Genomic DNA, 17,901 nt, shown 5'->3' on the forward strand with positions numbered 1-17,901 from the left:
ACTGTCCCGATGTCTTAGCGATATTTAGATTGCCTCGCTTTTTTATTCGCTTCATTACTTCTATTATAGACCCTATCTTCGCAAAATTCATAAATTTCTCTGCGAACATATTGAACAATATAATATAAAATATAAAAGTATGGATTGAGAATATTGTTCATCATAGTTCAAGTGCAATTCCACCCAGAAGGTAACGGGTTACTCCTACATGCCTTCATTCTCAAATTTAGAAGGAATTCCACTAAGAACACAACATAATTAACTCAATTCATTTCTCCGTCTTTGCACCTATCCATTTTCTTTGTATTCTAGTTCAAGAACCTCCTTTTTTTTCTCAAAATCAAACAGTGTCTAGGAGGAACTAGAACACTATTAATATAGTAGAAGCGGGACTTGGCGTGACAATTCCAGTAATTCGTCCCTGGCAGGGATCGAACTCTGATCATTAGGATGCGCCACTGCGACCCCAACCACATGGCTAAGCCCACGTTGTTGAACCTCCTTGTTTTCTCAAAACACGGCTATGGTCAAGGATTGCATTTTTTTTAATTTCAATGTTTCTCTATCTTTAGAAGTCACCACTTAGCAGGTTTCCATACCAAGGCTCAATACAATCAAGTCCGTAGCGTCTACCTATTTCTCCATATCCCCATTTTCCTCTTCTTTGAGATAAAATTTCCTTATGTAATTTCACCCAGTTCTTTTTTTGAATCACTGAATTCATCATGAGAAAATGGAACAAAAAGTTGCTGAATTGGCCTATTTCTTGCGCGTACCTATTGCAGTATTTTGAGTACCCCATTTTCCGAACTGAACTGAATGAAGAATAGAAGAAAAGTTTTCTCAACACAGAGAGGAAGTCCCCTTGAAATTGGAAATTAAAAAGGAACTAAAGTATAGGATAAATAGAGCAAAATCAACTACAGTACCACAAAAATGGAATTTCATCAAAATTGATATTATATATTTTTTTTGTTTTGTATCTAGCAAAATTGTAAGCTAGAAAACATAAAAGATCCTGGATTCTCCATTTAATTCGTAAAAAAAGATTCTTGCTCACAGAATCTCGATAAAGAAAAAAAATCCAACCATCCGATTTGAACAAAGTAAAGTAACTTACCAAAACAAAGTTGAATTTCAACTTGAATTTGACCACCTCTCTTGTCTGAAGGAGGTCAATAAAAAATAAAATTTATAATAAATATACAATAAAAATTATAACATGTTTGGCTATTATAAGTGGTTTTTTTCTGAGTGAAGAGGAACTTTCCATTCTTAGTTCTTGGGTTCAGGAATTCTTCTATTTTGATTTCGAAGAAGCAGAATAAAATCCATTTGTTGAATATTTTTTAATTAAACAAAAACAGAATTCCATTGAATTGTATTTTTATTGATCAATTAGAATTCCTTCTAAAACATATAATTGTCTCACTACAAAAGCGGTAGACATTTGGACATGGATTTGTGGCTCATCGAAATGGATGCACATTTTTTCCTTGGTGGGCCGCCTTTCGTGGTTCCGAACAAAGCATATATCTAGATTTGCACCGTGGTAGATACCATACCGCTTCAAAATTATGCCGTCATAGGTGGCAGGATGGAACAGAACTTGTTTATGGAGAGGTAGGTGAACGGAGACATAAAATACCTTCGATGTGACATTACAACGGGTTCCACCAAAAATACTAGTCAAGTGTGTCTTGCTGACTGGTCAAATGATGTCTACGGGAGCTTCTATTCTTGTAGACAGTGTTGGGCCTCCAAGAGCAGAGGTTTGTAGAACAGCAGCAAGTTTCCCTTAAGTGGATCACCCAAGGTTTATCGAACTCAGGGAGGAAGAGGTCAAAGATATCCCTCTCAAGCAACCCCGCAACCACAAAGCAAGAAGTCTCTTGTGTCCCCAACACACCTAATACACTTGTCGGATGTATAGGTGCACTAGTTCGGCGAAGAGATAGTGAAATACAAGTAATATGGATGGATATGAGTGGTAATAGTAATCTGAATGAAATATGGCAGCGAGTAAACATGTAACAAAACAGTAAACAAACGGAGATTCGATGCTTGGAAGCAAGGCCTAGGGATCCTGCTTTCACTAATGGACACTCTCAACAATGATCACATAATAGGGCTACTCTACACTCTTTTGTTGGATGATGAACACATTGCGTAGGATTACACGAACCCTCAATGCCAGAGTTAACAAGCTCCACAATTCAATGTTCATATTTAAATAACCTTAGAGTGTAAGATAGATCAACACAATTACACCAAGAACTAACATAGCATGCACACTGTCACCATCATACCATGAAGGAGGCATAGATCATATCAATACTATCATAGCAATAGTTAACTTCATAATCCACACGAGATTACAATCATAGCCTACGCCAAGTACTAACACGGATGCACACACTGTCACCATTACACCGTGCAGGAGGAATAAAACTACTTTAATAACATCACTAGAGTAGCACATAGATGATATTCAACTAGATCACATAGAGAGAGAGATGAACCACATAGCTACAGTGGAGCCCTCAGCCCCGGGGGTGGATTACTCCCTCCTCATCATGGAGGCAGCGATGGCGGTGAAGATGGCGGTGGAGACGGTGGTGGAGATGGCTCCGGGGGCAATTCCCCGTCCGGCAGGGTGCAGGAACAGAGAGTTCTGTTCCCCGAATTGGACTTTCGCGATGGCGGCGGCTCTGGATGGTTTTCTCTGTTTCCGTCCTTTCTGTCGATGTTTTTAGGTCAAAGACGATTAAATAGGCCGAGAGTCGGAGTCGGAGGGGCCACGGGGTGACCACACCATAGGGGGCGTGATACGTCTCCAACGTATCGATAATTTCTTGTGTTCCATGCCACATTATTGATGTTATCTACATGTTTTATGCACACTTTATGTCATATTCGTGCATTTTCTGGAACTAACCTATTAACAAGATGCCGAAGTGCCGCTTGTCGTTTTTCGCTGTTTTTGGTTTCGAAATCCTAGTAAAGAAATATTCTCGGAATTGGACGAAATAAAAGCCCGGAGGCCTATTTTCTCACGAAGCTTCCGGAAGACCGAAGACGAGACGAAGAGGGCCACGGGGTGGCCAAACCCTAGGGCGGCGCGGCCCCCTTGGCCGCGCGGCCCCGTGGTGTGGGCCCCCGTGCCGCCTCTTGACTTGCCCTTCCGCCTACAAATAGCCTCCGTGACGAAACCCCCGCACCGAGAGCCACGATACGGAAAACATTACCGAGACGCCGTCGCCGCCGATCCCATCTCGGGGGATCCCGGAGATCGCCTCCGGCACCCTGCCGGAGAGGGGAATCATCTCCCGGAGGACTCTACACCGCCATGGTCGCCTCCGGAGTGATGAGTGAGTAGTCTACCCCTGGACTATGGGTCCATAGCAGTAGCTAGATGGTTGTCTTCTCCCCATTGTGCTATCATTGTCGGATCTTGTGAGCTGCCTAACATGATCAAGATCATCTATCTGTAATTCTATATGTTGCGTTTGTTGGGATCCGATGAATAGAGAATACTTGTTATGTTGATTATCAAAGTTATGCTCATGTGTTGTTTATGATCTTGCATGCTCTCCGTTATTAGTAGATGCTCTGGCCAAGTAGATGCTTTTAACTCCAAGAGGGAGTACTTATGCTCGATAGTGGGTTCATGCTCGCATTGACACCGGGACGATGACGAAAAGTTCTAAGGTTGTGTTGTGCTCGTTGCCACTAGGGATAAAACATTGATGCTATGTCTAAGGATGTAGTTGTTGATTACATTACGCACCATACTTAATGCAATTGTCCGTTGTTTAGCAACTTAATACCGGAGGGGTTCGGATGATAACCTCGAAGGTGGACTTTTTAGGCATAGATGCAGTTGGATGGCGGTCTATGTACTTTGTCGTAATGCCCAATTAAATCTCACTATACTCATCATGATATGTATGTGCATGGTCATGCTCTCTTTATTTGTCAATTGCCCAACTGTAATTTGTTCACCCAACATGATGTTCGTCTTATGGGAGAGACACCTCTAGTGAACTGTGGACCCCGATCCAATTCTCTTTACTCGAAATACAATCTACTTGCAATACTTGTTTTTACTGTTTTTTCCGCAAACAATCATCTTCCACACAATACGGTTAATCCTTTGTTACAGCAAGCCGGTGAGATTGACAACCTCACTGTTTCGTTGGGGCAAAGTACTTTGGTTGTGTTGTGCAGGTTCCACGTTGGCGCCGGAATCTCCGGTGTTGCGCCGCACTACATCCCGCCGCCATCAACCTTCAACGTGCTTCTTGGCTCCTCCTGGTTCGATAAACCTTGGTTTCTTTCCGAGGGAAAACTTGCTGCTGTGCGCATCATACCTTCCTCTTGGGGTTGCCCAACGAACGTGTGAAATACACGCCATCAAGCTCTTTTTCCGGCGCCGTTGCCGGGGAGATCAAGACACGCTGCAAGGGGAGTCTCCACTTCTCAATCTCTTTACTTTGTTTTTGTCTTGCTTTATTTTATTTACTACTTTGTTTGCTGCACTAAATCAAAATACAAAAAAAATTAGTTGCTAGTTTTATTTTATTTACTGTCTTGCTTGCTATATTGAAAACACAAAAAAATTAGTTACTAGCATTTACTTTACTTATTTCATCATGTTTCCTTTTAATTTTACCACAAAGAACATACCAGTAGGACGTGGGTCTATAGTTGGGAGAAATAATATAGAAGAATTCTTCAACCATGTTAGTACTATTGATGATTTTGAGGATAGACACTTGGTAGACCTTGCGCCTACTTATGAAATTGCTGCCGCGCATTTAGTTCGCTTGTTGGAAACTAAATTTGTTAATCTCAATCCTATAATCCAACACATGTTTCTTACACTTGGTGATATGGAAGAGGGGGAAAAGAAAGATTTTGTTTTAGAAACCCTTCTTAGAGAATTTGGTGGTCTAGCAAGAGAAGCTAGAAAGGTCTTTGCTAAATTTAATATGCTTGGTTCTCCTACTAATTTTGTTAGTCTCCTTGAAAAGATGGATATGGATAGAATAAGATACACTAATAATATTGATGATGGTGGGGAGATCAAAGCACCAATACCATGCAAGCTCCTAGCTATGAATGATGCACTAGAAAATAATTATGCTTGGCTTGTTCCTGAAAATTTGTTTGATGAGAGTAGCACGCCTAAGACTAATGAAAAGGGAGATGCTAAAACTTATGTATCTAATATAATATGCCTGGTTGAGAAGAACCCACACCCCGCTGTAGAAGTACCACCCTTCGATAATACTTGATACACACTTTCTGCGCCTAGCTGAAAGGCGTTAAAGAAAAGCGCTTATGGGAGACAACCCATGTTTTTACCTACAGTACTTTGTTTTTACTTTGTGTCTTGAAAGTTGTTTACTACTGTAGCAACCTCTCCTTATCTTAGTTTTGAGTTTTGTTGTGCCAAGTTAAGCCGTTGATAGAAAAGTAAGTACTAGATTTGGATTACTGCGCAGTTCCAGATTTCTTTGCTGTCACGAATCTGAGCCCACTGCCCTGCAGGAAGCTCAGAAAATTATGCCAATTTACGTGCATGATCCTCAGATATGTACGCAACTTTCATTCAATTTGAGCATTTTCATTTGAGCAAGTCTGGTGCCATTTTAAAATTCGTCAATACGAACTGTTCTGTTTTGACAGATTCTGCCTTTTATTTCGCATTGCCTCTTTCGCTATGTTGGATGAATTTCTTTGATCCACTAATGTCCAGTAGCATTATGCAATGTCCAGAAGTGTTAAGAATGATTGTGTCACCTCTGAATATGTCAATTTATATTGTGCACTAACCCTCTAATGAGTTGTTTCGAGTTTGGTGTGGAGGAAGTTTTCAAGGATCAAGAGAGGAGTATGATGCAACATGATCAAGGAGAGTGAAAGCTCTAAGCTTGGGGATGCACCCGGTGGTTCACCCCTGCATATATCAAGAAGACTCAAGCGTCTAAGCTTGGGGATGCCCAAGGCATCCCCTTCTTCATCAACAAATTATCGGGTTCCTCCCCCGAAACTACATTTTTATTCGGCCACATCTTATGTGCTTTTTCTTGGAGCGTCGGTTTGTTTTTATTTTTGTTTTGTTTGAATAAAATGGATCCTAGCATTCACTTTATGGGAGAGATACACGCTCCGCTGTAGCATATGGACAAATATGTCCTTGGTTTCTACTCATAGTATTCATGGCGAAGTTTCTCCTTCGTTAAATTGTTATATGGTTGGAATTGGAAAATGATACATGTAGTAATTGCTATAAATGTTTTGGGTAATGTGATACTTGGCAATTGTTGTGCTCATGTTTAAGCTCTTGCATCATATGCTTTGCACCCATTAATGAAGAAATACATAGAGCATGCTAAAATTTGGTTTGCATATTTGGTTTCTCTAAGGTCTAGATAATTTCTAGTTTTGAGTTTGAACAACAAGGAAGACGGTGTAGAGTCTTATAATGTTTACAATATGTCTTTTATGTGAGTTTTGCTGTACCGTTCATCCTTGTGTTTGTTTCAAATAGCCTTGCTAGCCTAAACCTTGTATCGAGAGGGAATACTTCTCATGCATCCAAAATACTTGAGCCAACCACTATGCCATTTGTGTCCACCATACCTACCTATACTACATGGTATTTTCCCGCCATTCCAAAGTAAATTGCTTGAGTGCTACCTTTAAAATTCCATCATTCACCTTTGCAATATATAGCTCATGGGACAAATAGCTTAAAAACTATTGTGGTATTGAATATGTAATTATGCACTTTATCTCTTATTAAGTTGCTTGTTGTGCGATAACCATGTTTACCTGGGGAACGCCATCAACTCTTTGTTGAATTTCATGTGAGTTGCTATGCATGTTCGTCTTGTCTGAAGTAAGGGCGATCTACACTGAGTTGAATGGTTTGAGCATGCATATTGTGAGAGAAGAACATTGGGCCGCTAACTAAAGCCATGATTCATGGTGGAAGTTTCAGTTTTGGACAAATATCCACAAATCTCTAATGAGAAAAGAATTAATTGTTGTCAAATGCTTAAAGCATTAAAAGAGGAGTCCATTATCTGTTGTCTATGTTGTCCCGGTATGGATGTCTAAGTTGATAATAATCAAAAGCGAGAAATCCAAATGCGAGCTTTCTCCTTAGACCTTTGTACAGGCGGCATAGAGGTACCCCTTTGTGAAACTTGGTTAAAGCATATGTATTGCGGTGATAATCCAGGTAGTCCAAGCTAATTAGGACAAGGTGCGAGCACTATTAGTACACTATACATGAGGCTTGCAACTTATAAGATATAATTTACATGATGCATATGCTTTATTACTACCGTTGACAAAATTGTTTCATGTTTTCAAAATCAAAGCTCTAGCACAAATATAGCAATCGATGCTTTTCCTCTATGAGGACCATTCTTTTACTTTCAATGTTGAGTCAGTTCACCTATTTCTCTCCACCTCAAGAAGCAAACACTTGTGTGAACTGTGCATTGATTCTTACATACTTGCTTATTGCACTTATTATATTACTCTATGTTGACAATATCCATGAGATATACATGTTACAAGTTGAAAGCAACCGCTGAAACTTAATCTTCTTTTGTGTTGCTTCAATACCTTTACTTTGAATTATTGCTTTATGAGTTAACTCTTATGCAAGACTTATTGATGCTTGTCTTGAAGTGCTATTCATGAAAAGTCTTTGCTTTATGATTCACTTGTTTACTCATGTCATACACATTGTTTTGATCGCTGCATTCACTACATATGCTTTACAAATAGTATGATCAAGTTTATGATGGCATGTCACTCCGTAAATTATCTTTGTTATCGTTTTACCTGCTCGGGACGAGCAGAACTAAGCTTGGGGATGCCGATACGTCTCCAACGTATCGATAATTTCTTGTGTTCCATGCCACATTATTGATGTTATCTACATGTTTTATGCACACTTTATGTCATATTCGTGCATTTTCCGGAACTAACCTATTAACAAGATGCCGAAGTGCCAGTCTGTCGTTTTCTCGCTGTTTTTGGTTTCAGAAATCCTAGTAAAGAAATATTCTCGGAATTGGACGAAATAAAAGCCCAGAGGCCTATTTTCTCACGAAGCTTCCAGAAGACCGAAGACGAGACGAAGAGGGGCCACGGGGTGGCCAAACCCTAGGGCGGCGCGGCCCCCCCCCCTTGGCCGCGCGGCCCTGTGGTGTGGGCCCCCCGTGCCGCCTCTTGACTTGCCCTTCCGCCTACAAATAGCCTCCGTGACGAAACCCCCAGTACCGAGAGCCACGATACGGAAAACATTACTGAGACGCCGTCGCCGCCGATCCCATCTCGGGGGATCCTGGAGATCGCCTCCGGCACTCTGCCGGAGAGGGGAATCATCTCCCGGAGGACTCTACACCGCCATGGTCGCCTCCGGAGTGATGAGTGAGTAGTCTACCCCTGGACTATGGGTCCATAGCAGTAGCTAGATGGTTGTCTTCTCCCCATTGTGCTATCATTGTCGGATCTTGTGAGCTGCCTAACATGATCAAGATCATCTATCTGTAATTCTATATGTTGCGTTTGTTGGGATCCGATGAATAGAGAATACTTGTTATGTTGATTATCAAAGTTATGCTCATGTGTTGTTTATGATCTTGCATGCTCTCCGTTATTAGTAGATGCTCTGGCCAAGTAGATGCTTTTAACTCCAAGAGGGAGTACTTATGCTCGATAGTGGGTTCATGCCTGCATTGACACCTGGAACGATGGAAGAAAGTTCTAAGGTTGTGTTGTGTTGTTGCCACTAGGGATAAAACATTGATGCTATGTCTAAGGATGTAGTTGTTGATTACATTACGCACCATACTTAATGCAATTGTCTGTTGTTTAGCAACTTAATACTGGAGGGGGTTCGGATGATAACCTGAAGGTGTACTTTTTAGGCATAGATGCAGTTGGATGGCGGTCTATGTACTTTGTCGTAATGCCCAATTAAATCTCACTATACTCATCATGATATGTATGTGCATGGTCATGCTCTCTTTATTTGTCAATTGCCCAACTGGTAATTTGTTCACCCAACATGCTGTTCGTCTTATGGGAGAGACACCTCTAGTGAACCGTGGACCCCAATCCAATTCTCTTTACTGAAATACAATCTACTGCAATACTTGTTTTTACTGTTTTCTCTGCAAACAATCATATTCCACACAATACGGTTAATCCTTTGTTACAGCAAGCCGGTGAGATTGACAACCTCACTGTTTCGTTGGGGCAAAGTACTTTGGTTGTGTTGTGCAGGTTCCACGTTGGCGCCGGAATCTCCGGTGTTGCGCCGCACTACATCCCGCCGCCATCAACCTTCAACGTGCTTCTTGGCTCCTCCTGGTTCGATAAACCTTGGTTTCTTTCTGAGGGAAAACTTGCTGCTGTGCGCATCATACCTTCCTCTTGGGGTTGCCCAACGAACGTGTGAAATACACGCCATCAGGGCGCGCCCCCCCCCCCCCTTGGGCCGCGCCGCCCTGTGGTTTGGGGCCCCCCTGGCACCCCTCTGACTCTTCTCCGGTGCTCCGGAAGCTTCCGGGAATTATAAGCCCTTCGGTCTTAATTTCTTCCGATTCCGAAAATATTTCTTTACTAGGATTTCTGAAACCAAAAATAGCAGTAAAACAAAGAATCGGCCTTTCGGCATCTCGTCAATAGGTTAGTTCCGAAAAACGCATAAAAATGATATAAAGTGTGAACAAAACATGTTGGTATTGTCATAAAACAAGCATGGAATATCAGAAATTATAGATACGTTGGAGACGTATCAGCATCCCCAAGCTTAGTTCCTACTCGTCCTCGAGTAGGTAAACGATAAAAGATAATTTCTGAGGTGACATGCTACCATCATAATCTTAATCATACTATTGTAAAGCATATGAGATGAATGCAGCGATTCAAAACAATGTTAATGCAATGAGTAAACAATTGAATCATATGGCAAAGACTTTTCATGAATAGTACTTTCAAGACAAGCATCAATAAGTCTTGCATAAGAGTTACTCATAAAGCAATAAATTCAAAGTAAAGACATTGAAGCAACACAACGGAAGATAAAGTTTCAGCAGCTTGCTTTCAACTTGTAACATGTATATCTCATGGATAGTTGTCAATGCAAAGAAATATAACAAGTGCAATAAGCAAGTATGTAAGAATCAATGCACGCTTAACACAAGTGTTTGCTTCTTGAGGTGGAGAGAGATAGGTGAACCGACTCAACATAAAAGGTAAAAGAATGGTCCTTCAAAGAGGAAAGCATCGATTGCTATATTTGTGCTAGAGCTTTTATTTTGAAAACATGAAACAATTTTGTCAACGGTAGTAATAAAGCATATGAGTTATGTAAATTATATCTTACAAGTTGCAAGTCTCATGCATAGTATACTAATAGTGCCCGCACCTTGTCCTAATGTAATATCCCAGGTATTGGGGTTACAAAAATAGAGGAAACAGATGTGTGCATTGCATTCATGCATAGAAAATCTGGGTAATTTTCGCGCTTTAAAGTAAAACAGTCACAGTAACTGAAGTTTCACTTGACCTTGGTGGAATTGAAGTAGCTCATCAAGTCAAGCGCTATAAACCTCAATGTGACTTTGCTAAAACCTTGTTTTGGGAAAAGATGATTTGATCTAAGGGGTTAGATCAAATGGAACTAATAATCAAACAACAACACTTTAATCAATGATCAATTGCTTGATCTTATAACAGATCATAATAAGGTAATCCTTGCCATAGCATATGAACACCAATTCAACTGCAAACCAAGTAACAATAAAATGGAGAAACCATTCTTCACTTATCTTTTCCATGTCTTAAACTAATCCTTGATAACATGAACCTCATGGTATTCATTCTATTTCAACCTTGGAGACAAGACCAGGAGATCCAACTAAGGAATATAATCCTTCTCTATTCCATATTGTTGCACATCAAACCTAGAGAGGTGAGAGTTCTATAATAATTGTTTAGAGAAGCCATGATAAACCTTGAGTTAAACCTTGGATATACATCCAAGTATTCAAATTATCATCTTCAAGAGGAACCCTAGAGTATTATGCAAGTCCTTCCCAAATGAGAGAGAGACCAATCATACTAATTCTAGCTTTACCAATTTAAGAATCAATGTTAAACTTTGAACTAAAGTATTAGGTAAACCATTTCACCTTGAAGTGGTGAGATCACCAAATACCAAGTGGAATAAGACTATATCCATGACTTAGTGAAATAAGGAGTGGAATACACCAACTAAGATAGACAATTGAATCTTTGGCTCAGTAACCTAAATAAGTATTAGGAGTACACCATAAACCGTAGAATAACTATTCTTAAATGATAAAGCTCAAACCATGGTGTTACACTCAAGATTATTGAGTCAACCATAACTATGTCTATTCAAGAAACTATAAAGGAAAGTCTATATTTAGTTAATCAAGACAATACTTGATCTTAGAAGTAAGAAACTTAACTCAGGAGAGATACCTTAGGAAGCCCAACCTTGATCATTATAAAATTAAGTAATGATCAGAAACCCTAAGAACTTGAGGTAAAGATATTAAGAACAAGTTGATCATGCCTAAACCATGATCATGCCCTTGAGAAATGTGAGGATAAGTTAAACCCTAATAGGATAAGTAGATATCATTCACCACATAAAATTATGGAGAGATCATTAGTAAGCAACCCTAGACTTATATCCCAACTTTTACTTGTGAACCACTAGGTGATCACAATTAGAATCCTACCATATCTATATTTCCTAAATTAAGGAACCCAAGGGCACCTTAGAGTTAAACACTATACTTTATGTAGTGAGAAACCATACATCAATGTGACCAAAGTTAACTATAAAAAGAACTATAATCAATGTAGTTACTTTAATGATAAGTTGGGAATAATAATAGGAGTTAATTGGCACAAGATAAAACCAATTCTCAAGTCCTTAGTAATTAGGGAAGCACAGGAAATATTAAGCAAGTAACCACCTTATCATGGTTAGGGGAGACAAAACCCTAGCACATGCAATATGGTGTCATCTCATCTCTACAACCTAGAATTAAACCTCAACCCTAGTTTAGGTATCACTATGGTGATCATAATATAAATCATGCTATAATTGAGATTTAAACCAAATACCATTAGGTAAATATCATTAGAACCCTAATGGTTCATTAATTAAATACAATTTTTCAATTATAAAACATAAGAGCCACCTAATGCTAAATCCTATAAGTAAACCATATGTGTAGTGATCAACCATTTCTCTTTGTAACCAAGATCAACCATGATTGAAACAATACCTACATATATACTTTCAAAGATAAGGATAAGTATTAACCTTAACAAGTGGTTTATCATAGATACTATGAAACCCTAATACATTGGTGCTCACATAAAATTATGTGCATGTGACCAATTCCCTAAAATTGAAACCAAGTCTTAACACAACCTTTAAAATACTTTGAGTTGAAAGTATCAACAATAATGATCCAAATAATTGAATCCACAAGGAAAAAGAAAATTAAAAAATAAGAATATAAGCTCATGCCTATTTATTTTTAATAAGCCAACAAGCATGACATGTAAACAAATGTAAAATACTTGCTTCATATTGGAGTGTGGAGCAATACATCACACTACCTCTTAATTGAATTCACATAATAAGAAACCTGCAAGAAAATTTTGAAAACAAATTAGATTCAAAACAGAATTCAAATATGAATTCAAATGAGCAAATTGAAAACGAAAATAAAAAGAAAATAGAAAAGGAGAGGAGAAGGACTTACTCCGGACCCTGTCAGCCGAAGAAGCCCAGCGAGAGTCCACTCGAGCAGCCCAAGCAGTGGCCCACGAGGCAACCCAAGCACCACGGCCCAACCAGCCCCACCATACCCCTTCTGCAGAAAAATAAAACGGAGGAACTCGTCCTCATCCTCTTCACGTCCGGAGGCCGCCGAGACGCCGTGGCCAGCCTTCTCCTCGCGCCGGCACCCTCTCCTCGACCGAATCCGTGACGAGGCACGCACCCATGCGCCGTATAAAAGCTCCGGACGAGCCCTAGACGCCCTCTTCTTTCTCGCCGTCCCAATTTCCCTCCACACCGAAACCCTGGCTCCGCCAGTCGCCATTACCGCCGGCGATAGAAGCCTCTCCGAGCCAAGGCGAGCACACCGGCGTGATCACCGTCCTCGACATGCTACGCCCACGGGAGGAATTGAGCCGCCGTGCTCGGAATCGCCGTCGACGAGCTCGTCTTCTCCGATGCCGGCACCGACTAACTCCGACGAACTAGCCCTCCATTCGCCTCGCCGTCAAGCTCCGCCGTGTCCCCGGTGAGCCCCCGAATCTCATAGCATGTCCATACCGCTCGATTGCGTCCCCTAGCTTCGCCACATCGCGCATACCGCGAGTTCCGCCGCTCCGTCACGCCGCCGGCCGAGCTCCGGCGACCATCTGGTGGCGGCGCGACCACCACTAGCATCGCCTTGTCGTCCTTGTTCCGATGCACTAATGCACGCCCTCGCGGGAACCCTGCATCGCCGGCGTCGACCACCACTGGCCGCCGGCAGAGCACTTGGTTACCACGTGACAGCCAACGTGGCTAAGCCCCACCAGTCATTGACTGTGTGGGTATTCAGTCCGTGTAGCTTTAGCAGTTTCCATTTCGAATTTCAATTCAATTAATGCTGCAACTTTACAAATTCGTATCAAATTCATAATAATTCAGAAAACTAAGAATAAGACATCAAAATTCTTATAAAAGTAAATACTATCCAATAAAAATATAAAATGAAATTTTTATTTTTAATAAAAATTTAATTATTTAATACTTGTTATTTAAGTCTTTAATTTAATTCTAAATGCAATTAAAAATTCAATAAATAAGGAAAACTTTAAAAATTAAATAGAAACCAGTAAAGAAATAAAGAACACTCTAAAACTAATTTCTTTATTTATTATTTTGTTAAATCCTTATTAGAAGGATTTAAACCCTAATTAATAATTATCTTAATTATTAATTATTTAAAAATAATAAAATGCCAAATCCAAAGTTATTAATAACTTCAACCTTAAAGTGAGGTTATTAATTCAAGAACTTTAGGGTATTTAGAAAACCCTAATTACACAAGTAATAGAACCAGAAAACCATAATTTCATGTGGTACCCTAAAACCCTAATACCATTAGGCAACCTAGCTCCATTTATTCTTATGAACCCTAATTTGCTTCCAATCTAAAACCTAGATTAGAACAGGTGAGCATGGTACTTTATTTCTAGTCATAAAGCCATCATCAACAACTAAAAGACATACCTATGTTCACATAAAATGTAGAAGACCATCACTAATATATGGGTATCCCATATATTCACCTTCCTCAGACCTAAATAATCAGGTAGGGTCAACCAAATGTAAACCTAGATCCTATTACCCAAAACCATCATTCCTATTCATTCCTAATTAGCATCACATCAATGTGATGAACCTCAGGAGCAACTATGCCAAATCTTGAACATTACATAACCATATTCCACTAAACCCTACTAGTGTTAGATAATTATCAAACATCCTATTTAGGAACCAACCAATCTTTACTTAGGGAATTAAATAGCTAACCTAGACAACCTCAACCCTAATTGATATACTTCTTATTACTTAAGAAGTATGTTCTTCAAAAGTTATTCTTTTGAAGTAATTAAAGAAGCATCACCAACCCCGCTTATAAGAACCTATAAACCCTAGCCAAGCAATCACCAGTCAGATAAATTAACCTTGATAGCAACCATGTATAAATACTTGCTTAGGATGCCTAGGCTTAACTCAAACTTACAAGCCTAGGTGTTGATGAATCCAACATTGTTGGGGATCCATCTAATACTTACTCCAACAATTACATGAAACCATAGTCAACCATAGAACCCCCTCAACCTAATTATTATACTTGTTCTTTATTTAAAAACATGTTCTTCGAAAGTTATTCTTTTAAAGTATATGATCATTAATCATTAACCATGTCATATAATACTAAAACTGACCACTGTTCTTTACTTGTTAACATTATGCCAATTATCATTCTTTGTGTGCTCAATTGATTACTATGCTTTATCATATAACTTGTACCTGATACCAAGTAATCAAACCTTAATAAGAACATTGTTGTGAATCACTCTAAAAGTTCAACACACCCCGAACCAATCATTACAACTCACCGATCCTAAATCATCGGGATTAGGTCAAGCTTAGAGCGATTGCATCTCATACTTATGCATTATTGCATCCTTGGCAATCTTTAAACATCGTCCTTACCGGACGATGATGCTATTTCGGAATTTGGAGTTACCGCAGTATCGAAGACCTTGCCCGCATAATCTTGCAGTCAAGAAAGGCAAGTTCATCACTTGCTCATGTCATTTGAGTATTTCTATCAAATTACTTGCAAAGTATTATGGTTATCACTATTGCATAAAATCAAAACCACTACTTTCATAACTATGAATATGACTATGTGGTGGGCAATGGAACCATGGATTGTGTTGGTATGGTGGAGGTTCCATTGCACGGGTTTATATCCATCTAGGATTAAACAACAAATGTCGCCAGTGATTCTTGTGCCGTAATACCCGTGTTAACCATAAGATCCGGAGTGGGACGGAGTAGTCAAAAGTGTTTCCACCTCTCGTTCATCAACGGATGCGCTTACCGTAGCAGCTGTGTCTGGCGGAACAACCGGAGGGTGGGGATCCCATTCTAATTCCCCACGGTAAAGCATTGCTTGCCGTAGCAGTTGTGTCTTGCGGAACAACCGGAGGGTGGGGATCCCATTCTAATTCCCCACGGTAATGCGGTCTATGATGGGTTGCAGCCACCGGCGTAGGAGTGTATGGTAAGAGCCCAAGCACCGTTGTCGTGGTCGGGGTCCACCCCGAAATTACGGGAATAATGGGACCGACGTGGACCCGTGGTCGGCGCATGCAACAAAGGGTGGGTGTTCGAGGTAGCGGAGGAACATGATTGGCTAGACCTTATACCGGGCCTCACACCATAGGAAGTGTGGACGGGAAGATCACCCGGTTGGCACCAAGGTTAAGATCTCTTATGGGTAAAGCAACACACCTCTGCAGCAGTGTAAAGAATCGTGACTCGTCACTCCCTGTTCCGGATATGGAACCGCGAACGCGGCCGGAAAGGAGCTCCATGAAGTTCTAGTAAACCGGTGAAGGCCGACGGACATAGCTCTTCTGAATAAAAGCAACCTCTTGAAGAAATGATTATGAAAACCTGCATTGGTATTAGACTTTCTGGTCTAATGCCGTAGCTAGTGCATTAAACACCTCTTTCCTATAATGAACTTGTTGAGTACGCTCGTACTCATCCCACTCTTAAATCCCCGCTTAGATATGGAGGCCATGAAGGAGGATCTTCAGCACAACTCGAAGACCGAGGAGTCAACAACTACTTCAAGGGACGAAGCTCACAGGAAGAGTCATATACCATACCCACCATGAAGAAAACCTAGATTAAGCGAGAGAAGGGAACTAGCTTCCTAAACCTAGCTCCTATTTAGTTAGAATCTATTCATAGCCTCTGTAGCTAGTTAAATACTCTACAAATAGAGTTCGTGATAAGACTAGTCTACGAGTCGTTCTTCCTGGAGTTATTTGCGCTTTACCTCATTGTAAAGTAGGAGGCTGTGATGATCTTATGTAACAGTAGTAAATGTTATAATTCTATAGACATACCTTGGACCCGCATATGTTTCTGTTGTACCACTCGAGCGATATAATACTAGTGGAACGGTGTTTCATTGGTGTTATATCGGACTTGCATACTACACCATGCAGAGTGGTATGCCGGGTCACCACAGCTTGGTATCGTAGCAAATGCTTTGACCTTAGGATTAAAACCCTTTAAAGGAGACCTATAGGATTGGTAGGGTCTATAGGAAGTTGTCTTAGGTAAACCAAATACTTCTAATGACTTGAGAGGGATATTCACTTGAGAATAATCCTGACACACTTGAGTCAACATGTCTTACCTATCCTTCCAAAGTTAGTAACTAAACCCAAATAAATAGTACACCATGAAGTCCTTAAACAATAAATGAGTAGACCCAGTTGGTATACAATACATGGTAGTCCAAAGAGAGGATACAACCATAAGGAAGATATCCTATTGGAAGATGTGTACCAACATATGATATGATTAAGTAAGAGTTATACAGACTCGGTAATAGGAGTTATATCAATTGAGGAAGATAATTAGGATATCCTATTAGAAGGTGTAAACCAATACAAGTAATAAGTAAGTAAAATTATCTAGACATGTGAAACAATTGATAGTAAGTGATAACTATAAGTTATTTAAGATAGTATAGACCATGATGAGTCAATCATGGGAAGTAAGGAAGAGAAATAGAAATAAAACATGACTACTTACAGATTAGAGATAGTAATCATATATGATTCATCTGAGAATCATTATGTGATGGAATAGAACATCATAAACCTTTAGGAGAAGAACAATAAGAAGCCAGACAATAGTGCAAAAACTGTGTTCCAAAAATATGGGAAGTGTGCCAAGCACATCTTGACCATAGTCTTATGATAGAATCACTTGGAAGTATAGGAGCTATATTCCAAGAGTTATGTGTTTAAAATAGCCATGCTAGAACCTAGACATATCATGTGAGATAGTCCTCAACAAAAATGGAAGTTAAGTAGTACTTCCAAAGAAAATTAGGTTAACCTTAGCTATCCTAGACCACTTTGTTTCAAGTTTATCTCATTGCAAATGTGCAATTAAGGTAAAGGTTGAGACAAATAGTAGAATCCCATATA

This window comes from Lolium rigidum, chromosome 3 (genome assembly GCF_022539505.1).
Source record: "Lolium rigidum isolate FL_2022 chromosome 3, APGP_CSIRO_Lrig_0.1, whole genome shotgun sequence".
Lineage (NCBI taxonomy): Eukaryota > Viridiplantae > Streptophyta > Magnoliopsida > Poales > Poaceae > Lolium > Lolium rigidum.